The sequence below is a fragment of the Elephas maximus genome, chromosome 27 (genome assembly GCF_024166365.1).
Source record: "Elephas maximus indicus isolate mEleMax1 chromosome 27, mEleMax1 primary haplotype, whole genome shotgun sequence".
Classification (NCBI taxonomy): Eukaryota; Metazoa; Chordata; class Mammalia; order Proboscidea; family Elephantidae; genus Elephas; species Elephas maximus.
The window spans coordinates 25,040,777-25,059,572 of NC_064845.1; the positions used below are offsets into that span (position 1 = coordinate 25,040,777).

The 18,796-nt window shown below is 39.6% G+C and overlaps 1 protein-coding gene across 1 annotated transcript in view; it reads right to left on the reverse strand.

Annotated features, from left to right (window-relative positions):
- Positions 1–18,796, reverse strand: part of LOC126068340 (uncharacterized) — a 250,172-nt gene that overhangs the window by 96,867 nt on the left and 134,509 nt on the right. The gene's annotated exons all lie outside the window — the stretch shown is intronic.

Consider the following 18,796-nt stretch of genomic DNA (forward strand, 5'->3'; position numbering starts at 1 on the left):
AGACCAATTGATGCATCTTAGATGGCCGCTTGTTAACATTTAAGACCCCAGACGCCACATTTCAAAGTGGGATGCAGAATGATTTCATAATAGAATTATTTTGCCAATTGACTTAGAAGTCCCCGCAAACCATGTTCCCCAGACGCCCGCGCTTGCTCCGCTGACCTCTGAAGCATTCATTTTATCCCGGAAACTTCTTTGCTTTTGGTCCAGTCCAATTGAGCTGACCTTCCATGTATTGAGTGTTGTCTTTCCCTTCACCTAAAGCAGTTCTTGTCTACTGATTAATCAATAAAAAACCCTCTCCCACCCTCCCTCCCTCCCCCCCTCGTAACCACAAAAGTATGTGTTCTTCTCAGGTTTACTATTACTCAAGATCTTATAATAGTGGTCTTATACAATATTTGTCCTTTTGCCTCTGACTCATTTCGCTCAGCGTAATGCCTTCCAGGTTCCTCCATGTTATGAAATGTTTCAGAGATTCGTCACTGTTCTTTATCGATGCGTAGTATTCCATTGTGTGAATATACCACAATTTATTTACTCATTCATCAGTTGATGGACACCTTGGTTGCTTCCAACTTTATGCTATTGTAAACAGAGCTGCAATAAACATGGGTGTGCATATATCTGTTTGTGTGAAGGCTCTTGTATCTCTAGAGTATATTCCCAGGAGTAGTATTTCTGGGTTGTATGGTAGTTCTATTTCTAACTGTTTAAGATAACGCCAGATAGATTTCCAAAGTGGTTGTACCATTTTATGTTCCCACCAGCAGTGTATGAGAGTTCCAATCTCTCTGCAGCCTCTCCAACATTTATTATTTTGTGTTTTTTGGATTAATGCCAGCCTTGTTGGAGTGAGATGGAATCTCAATGTAGTTTTAATTTGCATTTCTCTAATGGCTAATGATCGAGAGCATTTTCTCATGTATCTGTTGGCTGCCTGAATATCTTCTTTAGTGAAATGTGTGTTCATATCCTTTGCCCACTTCTTGATTGGGTTGTTTGTCTTTTTGTGGTTGAGTTTTGACACAATCATGTAGATTTTAGAGATCAGGCGCTGGTCGGAGATGTCATAGCTGAAAATTCTTTCCCAGTCTGTAGGTGGTCTTTTTACTCTTTTGGAGAAGTCTTTAGATGAGCATAGGTGTTTGATTTTTAGGAGCTCCCAGTTATCTGGTTTCTCTTCATCATTTTTGGTAATGTTTTGTATTCTGTTTATACCTTGTATTAGGGCTCCTAGGATTGTCCCAATTTTTTCTTCCATGATCTTTATCGTTTTAGTCTTTATGTTTAGGTCTTTGATCCACTTGGAGTTAGTTTTTGTGCATGGTGTGAGGTATGGGTCCTGTTTCATTTTTTTGCAAATGGATATCCAGTTATGCCAGCACCCTTTGTTAAAAAGGCTATCTTTTCCCCAGTTAATTGACACTGGTCCTTTGTCAAATATCAGCTGCTCATACGTGGATGGATCTATGTCTGGGTTCTCAATTCTGTTCCATTGGTCTATGTGTCTGTTGTTGTACCAATACCAGGCTGTTTTGACTACTGTGGCTGTATAATAGGTTCTGAAGTCGGATAAGGTGAGGCCTCCCACTTTCTTCTTCTTTTTCAGTAGTGCTTTGCTTATCCGGGGCTTCTTTCCCTTCCATATGAAATTGGTGATTTGTTTCTCTATCCCCTTAAAATATGACATTGGAATTTGGATCGGAAGTGCGTTAAATGTATAGATGGCTTTTGGTAGAATAGACATTTTTACTATGTTAAGTCTTCCTATCCATGAGCAGGGTATGTTTTTCCACTTAAGTATGTCCTTTTGAATTTCTTGTAGTAGAGCTTTGTAGTTTTCTTTGTATAGGTCTTTTACATCCTTGGTGAGATTTATTCCTAAGTATCTTATCTTCTTGGGGGCTACTGTGAATGGTATTGATTTGGTTATTTCCTCTTCGGTGTTCTTTTTGTTGATGTAGAGGAATCCAAGTGATTTTTGTATGTTTATTTTATAACCTGAGACTCTGCCAAACTCTTCTATTAGTTTCAGTAGTTTTCTGCAGGATTCCTTAGGGTTTTCTGTGTATATAATCATGTCATCTGCAAATAGTGATAACTTTACTTCTTCCTTGCCAATCCGGATACCTTTTATTTCTTTGTCTAGCCTAATTGCCCTGGCTAAGACTTCCAACACGATGTTGAATAAGAGCGGTGATAAAGGGCATCCTTGTCTGGTTCCCGTTCTCAAGGGAAATGCTTTCAGGTTCTCTCCATTTAGAGTGATATTGGCTGTTGGCTTTGCATAGATGCCCTTTATTATTTTGAGGAATTTTCCTTCAATTCCTATTTTGGTAAGAGTTTTTATCATGAATGGGTGTTGGACTTTGTCAAATGCCTTTTCTGCATCAATTGATAAGATCATGTGGTTTTTGTCTTTTGTTTTATTTATGTGATGGATTACATTAATGGTTTTTCTGATATTAAACCAGCCTTGCATACCTGGTATAAATCCCACTTGATCAGGGTGAATTATTTTTTTGATGTGTTGTTGGATTCTATTGGCTAGAATTTTGTTGAGGATTTTTGCATCAATGTTCATGAGGGATATAGGTGTATAATTTTCCTTTTTTGTAATGTCTTTACCTGGTTTTGGTATCAGGGAGATGGTAGCTTCATAGAATGAGTTGGGTAGTATTCCGTCATTTTCTATGCTTTGGAATACCTTTAGTAGTAGTGGTGTTAAGTCTTCTCTGAAAGTTGGGTAGAACTCTGCAGTGAAGCTGTCCGGGCCAGGGCTTTTTTTTGTTGGGAGTTTTTTGATTACCGTTTCAATCTCTTTTTTTGTTATGGGTCTATTTAGTTGTTCTACTTCTGAATGTGTTAGTTCAGGTAGGTAGTGTTTTTCCAGGAATTCATCCATTTCTTCTAGGTTTTCAACTTTGTTAGAGTACAATTTTTCATAATAATCTGAAATGATTCTTTTAATTTCATTTGGTTCTGTTGTGATGTGGTCCTTCTCATTTCTTATTCGGGTTGTTTGTTTCCTTTCCTGTATTTCTTTAGTCAGTCTAGCCAATGGTTTATCAATTTTGTTAATTTTTTCAAAGAACCAGCTTTTGGCTTTGTTAATTCTTTCAATTGTTTTTCTGTTCTCTAATTCATTTAGTTCAGCTCTAATTTTTATTATTTGTTTTCTTCTGGTGCCTGATGGATTCTTTTGTTGCTCAGTTTCTATTTGTTCAAGTTGTAGGGACAGTTCTCTGATTTTGGCTCTTTCTTCTTTTTGTATGTGTGCATTTATTGATATAAATTGGCCTCTGAGCACTGGTTTTGCTGTGTCCCAGAGGTTTTGATAGGAAGTATTTTCATTCTCTTTGCTTTCTATGAATTTCCTTATTCCCTCCTTAATGTCTTCTATAACCCAGTCTTTTTTCAGAAGGGTGTTGCTCATTTTCCAAGTATTTGATTTCTTTTCCCTAGTTTTTCTGTTATTGATCTCTAGTTTTATTGCCTTGTGGTCTGAGAAGATGCTTTGTAATATTTCGATGTTTTGGACTCTGCAAAGGTTTGTTTTATGACCTAATATGTGGTCTATTCTAGAGAATGTTCCATGTGCGCTAGAAAAAAAAGTATATTTTGCAGCAGTTGGGTGGAGAGTTCTGTATAAGTCAATGAGGTCAAGTTGGTTGATTGTTGTAATTAGGTCTTCCGTGTCTCTGTTGAGCTTCTTACTGGATGTCCTGTCCTTCTCCGAAAGTGGTGTGTTGAAGTCTCCTACTATAATTGTGGAGGTATCTATCTCGCTTTTCAATTCTGTTAAAATTTGATTTATGTATCTTGCAGCCCTGTCATTGGGTGCATAAATATTTAATATTGTTATGTCTTCCTGATCAATTGTCCCTTTTATCATTATATAGTGTCCTTCTTTATCCTTTGTGGTGGATTTAAGTCTAAAGTCTATTTTGTCAGAAATTAATATTGCTACTCCTCTTCTTTTTTGCTTATTGTTTGCTTGATATACTTTTTTCCATCCTTTGAGTTTTAGTTTGTTTGTGTCTCTAAGTCTAAGGTGTGTCTCTTGTAGGCAGCATATAGATGGATCGTGTTTCTTTATCCAGTCTGAGACTCTCTGTCTCTTTATTGGTGCATTTAGTCCATTTACATTCAGGGTAATTATAGATAAATAAGTTTTTAGTGCTGTCATTTTGATGCCTTTTTATGTGTGTTGTTGACAATTTCATTTTTCCACATACTTTTTTGTGCTGAGGCGTTTTTCTTAGTAAATTGTGAGATCCTCATTTTCATAGTGCTTGACTTTATGTTAGTTGAGTCGTTACGTTTTTCTTGGTTTTTATCTTGAGTTATACAGTTGTTATACCTTTTTGTGGTTACCTTATTGTTTACCCCTATTTTTCTAAGTAAAAACCTAACTTGTATTGTTCTATATCGCCTTGTATCACTCTCCATCTGGCAGTTCAATGCCTCCTGTATTTAGTCCCTCTTTTTGATTATTGTGATCTTTTACCTATTGACTTCCATGATTCCCTGTTATGTGTATTTTTTTTTAATTAATCTTAATTTGTTTTTGTGATTTCCCTATTTGAGTTGATATCAGGACGTTCTGTTTTGTGACCTTCTGTTGTGCTGATATCTGATATTATTGGTTCTCTGACCAAACAATATCCTTTAGTATTTCTTGTAGCTTTGGTTTGGTTTTTGCAAATTCTCTAAACTTGTGTTTGTCTGTAAATATCTTAATTTCGCCTTCATATTTCAGAGAGAGTTTTGCTGGATATATGATCCTTGGCTGGCAGTTTTTCTCCTTCAGTGTTCTGTATATGTCGTCCCATTCCCTTCTTGCCTGCATGGTTTCTGCTGAGTAGTCAGAACATATTCTTACTGATTCTCCCTTGAAGGAAACCTTTCTTTTCTCCCTGGCTGCTTTTAAAATTTTCTGTTTATCTTTGGTTTTGGTGAGTTTGATGATAATATGTCTTGGTGTTTTTCTTTTTGTATCAGTCTTAAATGGGGTTCAATGAGCATCTTGGATAGATATCCTTTCGTCTTTCATGATGTCAGGGAAGTTTTCTGTCAGGAGTTCTTCAACTATTTTCTCTGTGTTTTCTGTCCCCCCTCCCTGTTCTGGGACTCCAATCACCCACAGGTTATCCTTCCTGATAGAGTCCCACATGATTCTTAGGGTTTCGTCATTTTTTTAAATTCTTTTATCTGATTTTTTTTCAGCTATGTTGGTGTCGATTCCCTGGTCCTCCAGATGTCCCAGTCTGCATTCTAATTGCTCGAGTCTGCTCCTCTGACTTCCTAGTGCGTTGTCTAATTCTGTTATTTTATTGTTAATCTTTTGGATTTCTACATGTTGTCTCTCTATGGATTCTTGCAACTTATTAATTTTTCCACTATGTTCTTGAATAATCTTTTTGAGTTCTTCAACAGTTTTACCAGTGTGTTCCTTGGCTTTTTCTGCAGTTATCCTAATTTCATTTGTGATATCATTAAGCAGTCTGTAAATTAGTTTTTTATATTCTGTATCTGATAATTCCAAGATTGTATCTTCATTTGGGAAAGATTTTGATTCTTTTGTTTGGGGGGTTGGAGAAGCTGTCATGGTCTGCTTCTTTAAGTGGTTTGATATGGATTGTTGTCTCCGAGCCATCACTGGGAAACTAGTTTTTCCAGAAAATCTGCTAAAAAAAAATGCAGTCAGATCCCTATCAGAGTTCTCCCTCTGGCTCAGGCTATTCAGATGTTAATGAAGCCGCCTGGGGAGGGTGGGGGAGGGAACAGAGAGATAGGAGAGTAGCACCTCAGAATATAGCCAGAGTTCCTTGTCTTGCTTGGAATGACTATTATATCTGAGACTCCCGCGGGGCGCGTCGCCTATGTGTGCTGGCTGTGTGGAGATTGCCCCCGGGGGGTCTGGTCCGCTGGAGTCACGGTCAGATCCTCCGCTTCCAGCCCCACGCCCAGCGTCAAGGCTCCCCTACTGGGACGGTGCACTCTCGACTCCAAAATCAGTCGCTGCCTCCCGGGGACTTCTGGTCCCTTCAGCCACGTGGCCCTGCCGCCCCCGAGAACCAGTTGGGCCTCCTCCCCGGGTTAGTTCAGATGAGTGCAGCAGGTCCCCGTGCTTGTGCCGTGACCGAGTGTCTGGGCTGGGACGCTGTTCTCCCTGCTCCAATACCAGCCGCTGCCTCCCAGGGACTTCTCCTACCGGCTGCGTCCCACGCCGCCTGCGTGACCCGGCTGATCCCCTTCCCGGGGTTAGTTCAGGGGGGTGGAGCAACTCTCCGTGTTTATGGCGTACCTGCGTCCTGTCCAAATCCCTGCAGGACGACGGTTCCCCGGCTCGGACGCTGCTCTTTCTGCTCCAAGACCAGTCACTGCCTCCCGGGGACTTCTCCTACCGGCTGCGTCCCACGCCGCCCGTGGAACCGGCTGGTCTCCCTCCCGGGGTTAGTTCAGGGGGGTGGAGCCGCTCTCTGTGCTTGTGCCGTACCTGACTGTTACGCTGGCTCCAGGCTCTGGAAACAATCGCTGCTTCCCCGTATTAGTTCGTTCTCCATCTCTAAATCTGTGTTTGTTGTTCAGGGTTCGTAGATTGTTATGTATGTGATCGATTCACTTGTTTTTCCGTGTCTTTGTTGTAAGAGGGATCCGAGGTAGCGTCTGCCTAGTCCGCCATCTTGGCTCCTGTCCTGCTCTTTTTTGATTGTTGTTTGCTTGATATAATTTTTTCCATCCTTTGAGTTTCAGTTTGTTTGTGTCTCTAAGTCTAAGGTGTGTCTCTTGTAGGCAGCATATAGACAGATCTTGTTTTTTAATCCATTCTGCCACTCTCTGTCTCTTCATTGGTGCATTTAGTCCATTTATATTCAGAGTTATTGTGGATAGGTATGAATTTAGTGCTATCATTTTGATGTCTTTTTTGGTGTGTTGTTGACAGTTTCTTTTTCCCACTTAATTTTATGTGCTGAGTAGATTATCTTTATGTATTGTCCTTTCCTCATATTTGTTGTTGTCAATTTTGTTTCTGCTGAGTCTCTATTTTTCCCTTGTATTTTATTTTGATGTGTAGGATAGTTTGTCTCCTTTGTGGTTACCTTGTTTACCCCTATTTTTCTAAATTTAAACCGAACTTTTATTCTTTGTATCACCATATCTTCCTCTCCATATGGAAGGTATATGATTACATTTCTTAGTCCCTCTTTAGTATTTTAATGTTGTCTTCTTTTACATAATAATATTGCTATTACCCTGTTTTGAGCTTTTTTTTTTTTTTTTTTTTTTTTGAATAATCTGGCTTTGTTTTCTTGGATTACCCTGTCTGGGTTGACTTCTGATTGCTCTGCCCAGTGTTCTAGCCTTGAGTTGATACCTGATATTACTGATTTTCTAAGCAAAGAACTCCCTTCAGTATTTCTTGTAGTTTTGGTTTGGTTTTTTAAAAATCCCTAAACTTGTGTTTATCTGGAAATGTCACAATTTCACCTTCATATTAAAGAGACAGTTTTGCTGGGTATATGATTCTTGGCTGGGAATTCTTTTCCTTCAATTTTTTAAATATGTCATCCCATTGTCTTCTTGCCTGCATGGTTTTTGTCGAGTAGTCCGAGCTTATTCTTATTGGCTTTCCTTTGTAGGTGGCTTTTCGTTTATCCATCGCTGCTCTTATAATTCTTTATCTTTGGTTTTGGCAACTTTGATTGTAATATGTCTTGGTGACTTTCTTTTAAGATCTACCTTATGTGGACTTCGATGAGCATCTTGGATAGGTATCTTCTCATCTTTCACGATATCAGGGAAGTATTCTGCCAACAAATCTTCAACAATTCTCTCTGTATTTTTTGTTATTCCTCCCTGTTCTGGTACTCCAATCGCTCGTGGGTTATTTCTCTTGATAGAGTCCCACATGATTCTCAAGGTTTCTTCATTTTTTTTAATTCTTTTATCTGATTTGTCTTCAAATATATTAGGGCCAAGTGATTTATCTTCAAGTTCAAAAATTCTAGCTTCTACTTGCTCAATTCTGCTCCTCTGACTTTCTATTGAGTTGTCTACTTATGTAATTTTATTGTTAATCTTCTGAATTTCTGATTGCTGTCTGCCTATGGATTTTTCCAGCTTATTAAACTTTTCGTTATGGTCCTGAATAATCTTTCTAGTTTCTTAAGCTGCTTTATCTGTGTGTTCCCTGGCTTGTTCTGGGGGTTGCCTCATTTCCTTCTTGATGTCTTCAAGGGTTCTGTGTATTAAACTTTTGTATTCTGGCTCTGGTAATTCCAGGAATGCACTTTCATCTAGAAGATCCCTGGATCTTTGTTTTGAGAGTTTTATGAGGTGATCATGGTCGGTTTCTTTATGTGACTTGATATTGACTGTTTTCTCCGAGCCATCTATAAGTTATCATATTAATTAATGCTTGCTTACTGTGTCATAGCTTCTTGCTTTGTTTTGTTTTGGTATACCCCTATGAGTTGCTTGAGTGAGCTAGCTTGATTACTTTCACCTTTGGAGCTCTGACGACCTGTCCCCAGATGGCTAGAGCTGTTATCTGGTATATCAGTCTAGGAGTCCATTCAGTTTTCTTGTATGAATTCAGCTCAGGTGTCGAGGTAGCTGATCATCAAGTGTGTGGTACAGGCTCTGTCCTACAGTCTTAGAGGGGCAGGGGATATTGGCGTATATACTGGTATCTGATTGCAGCAGGGGGTCACACTCTGAACAAAGCAGAGGACTGGGAACCAACCCCTGAGTGTCTCTGAGGAAAGCGCGTCCCTGGTCCCTAGAGCGTGCAGGTGGGTGGGTTCTGCAGATGGACCATGGGCATCCAATGTTTTTGTTTGTAAGGACTGGGAGGTACCAGTAATCTTTAGACCCCTGTCGTGGGTGGCTTGGTGACCTGAGTGGAGCTACCAGTCCTTAGGTCCCTGATGTGGGTAGGTGAGGACCTTGTTTAATAGGCAAAGCAATGTTGAACATCAAACACTCACCTCTCCACCATACAGCTGAAACGGTTGGATTCTGCCAACAATGGCCTATTCCCCCAAAATAGGCCCACACAGGTCCATGCAGAAGGGAAGGGTGCTGAAAGCCCATGGATGGTTTATGCCTGGACAGGAGCCGCTTCTGTCCTGAGCTCCCCTGGTTAGTGGAGCTAGCAAATTATCTTTTCCCCCAGTTGCAAATTTTTTCCTTCCCCAAGGCCAGGAGGATGGCTCTAGGTGCTCAACAGGGCCTATCTCAGGCCCAGGGAATTCAGCAGCTGAAGCCAGCTTGGGGCTGGGGGGTGCGCGGGAAAATATACACAAGTACTTAGCTTCTGCCGGGAGCGCTGTTCTTTTCAGGTTCCGGAGGTGTGAGTAGGCTGTGTGGCTGGCTGTTTCTCCCTGAGGAAACTGCGGCTGAATGTTAGTACCAGTCCACCGCCACCACCGCTCCGGGAATGGTGCCTGAGTGCTCCCCACGATTCAGGTCTGGTAACTCCTCTCCACTTCCAAACGGTCTCTTCCTCCTCCTGCCCCTCAGATCATTGCCTAAGCTTGCCTTTGAAGCTCAGGGCTCCCAGCTTGTCACAAATATACTCGTTTCACTTATTTTTTTGGGTCTTTGTTGTAAAGAGGGCTCGATAGAAGCATTTGTCTATTCCACCATCTTGGCTCTGCCTCCCGTTGTTACCGTTTTGAGTATTTTTTAATCTTGATTTCCCTGTCTGGGGTGACTTCCTATTGCTCTGCCCAGTGTTCTAGTTTTGGGTCAATACCTGATATTATTGATTTTCTAACTAAAGAACTCCCTTTAGTATTTCTTTTAGTGTTGGTTTGGTTTTTACGAATTCCCTAAACTTCTGTTTATCTGGAAATGTCCTAATTTCACCTTCATATTTGAGATATGGTCTTGCTGGATATATGATTTTTGGCTGGCAATTTTTTTCCTTCAATTTTTTATATAAGTGATCCCATTGCCTTCTTCCCTCCATGGTTTCTGCCGAGTAGTCTGAGCTCATTGTTACTGACTCTTCTTTGTAGGTGACTTTTCGTTCATCCCTAACTGCTCTTAAAATTCTCTCTTTATCTTTGGTTTTGGTTTTGGCTGTTAAAATTATCTCTTTATCTTTCTTTTGAGATCTACATTATGTGGAGTTCGATGAGCATCTTGGATAGATATCTTCTCATCTTTCACGATATCAGGGAAGTTTTCTGCCAACAAATCTTCAACAATTCTCTCTGTATTTTCTGTTATCCCTCCCTGTTCTGGTACTCCAATCACTCGTGGGTTATTTCTCTTGATAGAATCCCACATGATTCACAGGATTTCTTCATTTTTTTAAATTCTTTTATCTGATTTGTCTTCTAATATATTGGTGCCAAGTGCTTTATCTTCTGTCTCACCAATTCTGCCTTCCATTTGCTCAATTCTGCTCCTCTGACTTTCTATTTAGTTGTCTACTTCTGTAATTTTGTTGTTAATCTTTTGAATTTTGGACTGAAATCTCTATGGATCCTTGCAGCTTATTAAATTTTTTGTTATGTTCTTGAATAACTTTTTTAATTTCTTCAACTGCTTTATCTGTGTGTTCCTTGGCTTTTCTGCATATTGCCTGATCTCGTTCCTGTTGTCTTGAAACATTCTGTATATTAATCTTTTGTATTCTGCATCCAGTAATTCCAGGAAGGCACGTTCATCCAGAATATCAGTTGATTCTTTGTTTTGAGAGCTTGTTGAAGCGATCATCATCTGCTTCTTTATGTGATTTGATATTGACTGTTGTCTCTGTGCCCTCTGTAAGTATTGTATTAGTTCATTTTATGTTTGCCGACTATATCCTAGCTCCTCACTTTGTTTTGTTTTGATATATCCATATAGGTTGTGTGAGTGAGCTAGCTTGATTATTTCCACCTTTGAAGCTCTAACGTCATGTCACCAGATGGCTAGTGCTGTTACCAGGTATATAAGCCTAGGAGCCCATTCACTTTTCCTGTATGAATTCAGCTCAGGTGTCCAGGTAGTTGGTCATCAAGTGTGTAGTACAGGCTCTGTCCTACAGTCTTAGAGGGGCCGGGGTGATTGGTGTAGGTACCAGTATCTTGTTGCAGCAGGGGGTCATGTTCTGAACAATGCAGGGGGCTGACATCCATCCCCTGAGTGTCTGTGAGGAAAGAGCATCCCCGTTCCCTTGAGCGCACAGTGGGATGGGTCCTGCAGATGGACCTTGGGCACCCAATCCTTTTGGTTTTAAGGACTGGGAGGTACCAGTTATCCTTCGACCTCTGTTGCGGTTGGCTGGGTGACCTGAGTGGAGCCACCAGTCCTTAGGTCCCTGATGTGGGTAGGTGAGGACCCTGTTTAATAGAGAAAGCAATGTCAAACATCAAACGCCCACTTCTCCACCACACAGCTGAAGCAGTTGCAGTTTGCCAACAGGGTCCTATTCTCCTGAAATAGGCCACACATGTCCATGGAGGGGGAAAGGTATTCAAAATCCACGGATCATTTATGCCTGGACAGGAGCTGCTTCTGTCCTGAGCTCCACAGGTTAGTGGAGCTGGCAGATTATCTTTTCCTTAGCTGTGAATTTATTCCTTCTCCAAGGCCAGGGGAATGGGTCAGGACACACAACAGGACCTATCTCAGGCCCAGGGAAATCGGCAGCCACTGAAACTGGCTTGCAGGCTGGGGGTGCAGTAAAATATATGCAAGCACTTAGCTTTTGCGAGAGCGCCGCTCTTCTCTGGTTCTGGAGGTGTCAGTAGGCTGTGCGGCTGGCTGTTTCTCCCTGAGGATACTGCGGCCAAACACTACGATCAGCCCACTGCAGCTTGAGGGTTCCTAGCGATTCAGGTCCAGCAACCCCTGTCCACTTCTGGACCATCTCTCCCTCCCCCTGCCACTCAGTCCATTTTCTAACTTTGCCTTTCATGGTCAGGGCTTTTAGCTTGTCATAAATGCAATCGTTTCACTTGATTTTTTGGGGGGTCTTTGTTGTAAGAGGGTTCGCTGGAAGCGCCTGACTACTCTGACATCTGGGCCCCCCTCCAAAAATATCTTTGTCAAATGGCTGATCATCATCATACCTTCACCAAAGTTGAAGCCTTATCTAGTAAAACCAGGAAGCCCAGTAACACAATTATTATTTAATACTGTTCAGAATTTTGGCCAATTCAATTGAAAAGGAGAAGAAATCAATAATCTTAGTTAGAAACAGAGAAAAAGTATGTCAATATTGTCAAGAAATAATATAAAATTATTACTATTGACAGGTGCGATAAACTACATGACAAACCACAAGGCTATATTGTAAAAAAAATCTCAAATATGCCATGTACTTCCTTCTTGCCAAGCCATCTTCTCAGTGCTTCACACGTTATTATCTCATTTAATCCTCACAAGAACCCTGTCGTTGTTAGGTGCCATTGAGGCAGTTCTAATTCATAGCGACCCTGTGCACAACAGAACAAAAGCCTGCCAGGTCCTGCACCATCCTCACAATCGTTGCTATGCTTGAGCCCATTGTTTCAGGCATTGTGTCAACCCATTTCTTTGAGGTTCTTCCTCTTTTTTGCTGATCCTCTGCTTTACCAAGCATGATGTCCTTCTCCAGGGACTGATTCCTCCTGATAACATGTCCAAGGTATATTAGACCCAGTCTCACCATCCTTGCTTCCAAGGAGCATTCTGGTTGTACTTCATCCAAGACAGATTTCTTCATTCTTTTGGCAGTTCATGGTATATTCAGTATTCTTCACCAACACCACAATTCAAAGGCATCAATTCTTCTTCAGGCTTCATTATTCATTGTCCAGATTTTGTGTGCATATGAGGCAATTGAACACACCATGGCTTGGGTCAGGTGCACCTTAGTCCTCAAAGTGACGTCTTGCCTTTTTGACACTTTAAAGAGATCTTTTGCAGCAGTTTTACCCAATGCAATGCATCTTTTGATTTTTTGACTGTTGCTTCCATGGATGTTGATTGTGGATGCAAATAAAATGAAATCCTTGACAACCTCAATCTTTTCTCCATTTACAGTGATGTTCCTTGTTGGTCAAGTTGTGAGGATTTTTGTTTCCTTTATGTTGAGGTGTAATCCATACTGAGGCTAGTGGTCTTTGATCTTCATCAATAAGTGCTTCAAGTCGTCTTCACTTTCAACAAGCAAGGTTGTGTCTTCTGCATAATACAGGTTGTCAATGAGTCTTCCTCCGATCATGATGCCCTGTCCTTCTTCATACAGTCCATCTTCTCGGATTATTTGCTTAGCGTACAGATTGAATAGGTATGGTGAAAGGATACAACCCTGGTGCACACCTTTCCTAACTTTAAACCATGCAATATCCCCTTGTTCTGTTTGAATGACTGCCTCCTGATCCATGTACAGATTCCTCATGAGCACAATTAAGTGTTCTGGAATACCTATTCTCTGCAATGTTATCCATAATTTGTTTTGTTCCACACAGTTGAATGCCTTAGCACAATCAATAAAACACATGTAAACATCCTTCTGGTATTCTCTGCTTTCAGCCAGGATCCATCTGACATCAGCGATGATATCCCTGGTTCCATGTCCTCTTCTAAATCCGTCTTGAATTTCTGGTGGTTCCCTATTGATATAATGCTGCAGCTGCTTTAGCATTCAAAATGATCTTCAACAAAATTTTTCTTGCATGTGATATTAATGATATTGTTTGACAATTTGTGCATTTGGTTGGATCACCTTTCTTGGGAATAGGCATAAATATGGATCTCTTCTAGTCGGCTGCCAGGTAGCTGTCTTCCAAATTTCTTGGCGTAGACAAGCGAGCACTTACAGCGTTGCATCTGTTTGTTGAAACATCTCAATTGGTACTCCGTCAATTCCTGGGGCCTTGTTTTTTGCCAGTGCCTTCAGTGTTTTTTTTTTTTTTTTCAGTGAGCTTGGACTTCTTCCTTCAGTACCGTTGGTTCCTGATCATATGTTACCTCCTGAAATGGTTGGACATCGACCAGTTCTTTTTGGTATAGTGACTCTGTGTGTTCCTTTCATCATCTTTTGGTGCATCCTGTGACGTTTAATATTTTCCCCATAGAATCCTTCAGTATTACAACTCGAGGCTTGAATTTTTTTGTCAGTTCTTTCAGCTTGAGAAATGCTGAGCATGTTCTTCCCTTTTGGTTTTCTATCTCCATGTCTTTGCACATATTGTCATAATACTTTACTTTGTCCTTGCAAGCCGCCCTTTGAAATCTTCTGTTCAGCTCTTTTACTATATCATTTTTTATCCTTTTGCTGTAGCTACTCGATGTTCAAGAGCAAGTTCAGAGTCTCTTCCGACATCCATTTAGGTCTTTTCTTTCTCTCCTGCCTTGTCAATGACCTCTTGCTTTCTTAATGTATGATGTCCTTGATGTCATTCTACGTCTTGTCTGGTCTTTGGTTATTAGTGTTCATTGAACCAAATCTATTCTCGAGATGGTCTCTAAATTCAGATGGAATAGACCGAAGGTTGTACTTTGGCTCTTGTGGACTTGTTCTAATTTTCCTCAATTTCAACTTGAACTTCCATGTGAATAATTGATGGTCTGATCTGCAGTCAGCCCTGGCCTTGTTCTGACTGATGATATTGAGCTTTTCCATCATCTCTTTGCACAGACATAGTCAGTTTATTCCTGTGTATTCCATCTGGCAAGGTCCATGTGTATAGTCAACATTTATGTTGGTGAAAAAAAGGCATTTGCAATGAAGAAGTCATTGGTCTTGCAATATTCAATCATGGGACCTCTGGCATGATTTTATTACCAAGGCCATATTTTCCAACTACTGATCCTTCTTCTGTTTCCAGCTTTCACATTCCAGCCACCAGTAGTTATCAGTGCATCCTGTTTGCATGTTCGATCAATTTCAGACTGAAGAAGTTGGTGAAAAATCTTAAATTTCTTCATCTTTGGCCTTAGTGGTTGGTTCGGATTTTAATAATAGTCGTATTATCTGGTCTCCCTTTTAGGCCTGTGGATATTATCCTATCACTGACAGTGTTGTACTTCAGGATAGATCTTGAAATGTTTTTTTTGACATCGAATGCAATGTCATCCCTCTTCAAGTTGTCTTTCCCAGGGTAGTAGACCATATGAATGTTCAATTCAAAATGACCAATACCAGTCCATTTCACCTCACTAATGCCTAGGATATTGATCTTTATGCGTTCCATTTCATTTTTGACTGTTTCAAATTTTCCTAGATTCATGCTTTGTACATTCCACGTTCTGATTATTAATGGATGTTTGCAGCTGTTTCCTCTCATTTTGAGGTGCGCCGCATCAGCATACGAAGGTCCCAGAAGCTTGACTCCATCTATGTCAACTCTACTTTGAGGAGGCAGTTCTTCCCCAGTCATATTTTGAGTGTCTTCCAACGTGAAGGGCTCATCTTCCGGCACTGTAGCAGATAACGTTCTGCTGCTGTTCATAAGGTTTTCACTGACTAAATCTTTTCAGAAGTAGACTGCCAGGTCCTTCTTCCTAGTCTGTCTTAGTCTGGAAAGTCAGTTGAAACCTGTCCCCCGTGGGCGACCCTGCTGGTATTTGAATACCAGTGGCATATTTCCAGCATCCCAGCAACACACAAGCCCACACAGTAGGACAAACTGACAGACACGTGAGGGCACAGGAACCCCAGGAGGTACATTTGTCATTGCTTCTATTTTGCAGATGTGGAAACTAAGTTCCAGAAGTGTTGAGTAGGAGGTGAGTGGTGAATGGTAGAGCCAGGATTCCAATCTGAGTGACCTGATTCTGGAGCCTGCACACGTAACTTCCCTGCTACACACTGTTTAAAAACCAAAGGCTATCTTTCAATAAGAAGTCCCCGTACGTAATACATGAGAAGCAACAGCTTTTTGTATATCGTATCATAGCCAGTTTGAAAATATAATGGGAAAAAACAAAAAACATTCTACTTACCATAATAATAATAAAAAAAAACCCACTGCTGTTGAGTTGATTCCGACTCATAGCGACTCTATAGGACAAAGAAGAACTGCCCCATAGAGTTTCAATGGAGCACCTGGTGGATCTGAATAGCCAACCCTTTGGTTAGCAGCTGTAGCACTTAGCCACTTCACCTCCAGGGTTTCCCTACTTACGATGGCAACTAGAATTATGTATTACCAAGTAGCCAATTTAAAAAGACCAGCATAAGGAAAATTTCAAACTTTACTGAGAGACAGAGAAGACTTAAATAAATGGAGAGACATTCTGTATTTGTAGTTTAGAAATCAATATTGAAAAGATGTCAATTATTCTCAAACCAGTCTAGAAATATAGTATAAGTTCCAAATTATTAACGTTTTTGTCAGAATTTGCAAAATCGTTCTTTTAAGAAAAACATTTAATTTCAAAAGCTCATTATATTAAAAAAATCAGAAATGTGTCATAAAATATTTCCTTCAGAAGTAATCACTCTTTATAGTTTGGATTATACTCTCACACACCTGCACAGAGACACACACATACATCTTTTTTTTTTACATAAGTGGATCATTTTTCTATTCTGTGCTTCAATTTTTTTTCACTTATCAACATGTTTTGGATATCTTTCCAAGCTATTAATATACAACTTTCCTCTTAACCAGGGTAAATATTTGAAGGAGGGTTGCACCATCATCCATTTATCCATCTGCCTGTTAAAGAATATTTGGGCTGTTTCCAGTGCCTTAGCTAAAACAAACATTGTTATACATATATTTTTACACACTTAAGCTAGCATTTCTGTAGGATCGGTTCCAAAGAGTGTTCTTGCTGGTCATAGGGTATATACAGTTAACATCTGGATAGATTCCATCAAGTTAGTCTCCAAAAACCTTGCTCCTATTTACAATTCCTCAAGAAAGGCCATTTTTTCATACTGTCTTCAACATTGGGTGCTATCAATCTTTTTAAAATTTTGCCCATCTCGTAAGCAAATATTGTTTCCCGTTGGTGTTTAGTTGTACATTTTCTTGATCACTAGCAAAATGGAGCTTCTTTTCACAGTTTTCATGGCCATTTGTGTTTCTTCTTTCATGATTCGACTATTTATATCCTTTGATCATTTTAAAATTGTGTTTCTTTTTTTTACTATTAATTTATAGGAACTCCATAATATATCTTACCCTTTGTCTGTTAACCATATTACAGCTATTTTCCCCTCATCTATTTTTCTTTCTCTCTTTTTTTGGTTGTTGTGGTTATGACAAAGCTTTTAACTTTATGAAACAGAATCTGTCAAATTTTCCTCTTATGGCCTCTGATTTGTATCACACTGAGAAATTCCTCCTCAACCCACAATCTTAAATGCATCATCCTATATTTTCTTCTCGTGCATTTAATTCACTTGTGTGAGGTTATTATGGTGTGAGATTGAGAGCTAACTTACATTTTCTTCCAAATCTATAAGTGATTGTTTTAAGATTGCTTATTGAATAATCCATCCTTTTCCTACTGATTTGAAATGTTCCCCTCCCCACAAACCAAGTTCCCATGTATAACTTGGGTCCAGTTCTAGACTTCCTATTCTATTCAATTAGTGTGTATATTCCTATACCAGTCCCATATTGCAATGTCTGAATATCTTTACGTATTTTCAAAGGCAGTTGACTAAGTGATTCGAAAGCTATTTGGGTGAGTAAACAAATGAGAATAGCAAAAAGACATAAGACAAACAAAGGTAGTGGGTGATGAATTGTGCAATAAAATGTCCCTAATGAGGAGGCTGTGATACTAGCGAAGGGATAAAAAGACAGATCAATAGAACAGAATAACAAGTCTGTATCTTCACCTATTTATATAAACATAGCATATTATAGGAAACCCTGGTGGCATGATGGTTAGGAGCTATAGCTGCTAACCAAAAGGTCGGCAGTTTGAATCCACTAAGCACTCCTTGGAAACTCTGTGGCGCAATTCTACCCCGTCCTATGGGGTCGCTTTGAGTCAGAATTGACTCGACCGCAGCGTGCTTGTTTTTTTTTTGTTTGTTTGTTTGCTTTAGGGTATTATAAAAGTAAGTCTTAAATAGGGAAAGTGTGAATTATTAAAATAAAAGGATAGTCTTAGGATAATTAATTGATATTTTAGGAAAAAATAAATCTGTACTTCACGTATTGTTAATAATAAATTGTGGATTAAACACAAATTAAAAAAATAAACAATAAGAATAATAGAAGAAAACATAGATGAATATTTTTATAATTTGAGAGAAAGCAGAAAAACCATAACAGAAAGTATTCATATATTTAACTCCATAAATGGAAATTTCTTCATGGCAAATGATGACAACAACAAGACAAAATAAAAATGCAAATGCCAAACTGGAGGGGGAGGGGTTGCTGTATATAATAGACAAAACCGTAATATTCTAGAAGTGTAAAGAGCTCTTTCAAGTCAGTAAAGAGATAAACAAGCTAATATAAAAGAGCATGAACAAGCACTTTTCAAAAAAAGAAATACAAATCACCAACAAAGATATGAAATGACCTTCAGCCTCCCTCATAATTAAAGACTGAATATCTAACAATATTTTTCACTTGCTAAGTTTGGCAAAGGTTTTAAAAACAATGATAAGAATAATATTACGGTGTATTGCTGTAGATGTGAAAAAGAGGGACTTTTATATATTGTTGATGAGAAGGTAAACAGTGAACCATTTTTGGTGCGCAAGTTGCCAACTAACTGACTAAATAAATGAATAAACCTAAAGTCGGATCCAGTAATTCTGCATGCAGAAACTGAAACTCTACTGTAATGCTAGCACAGCACACAAGGATGTAAGTCC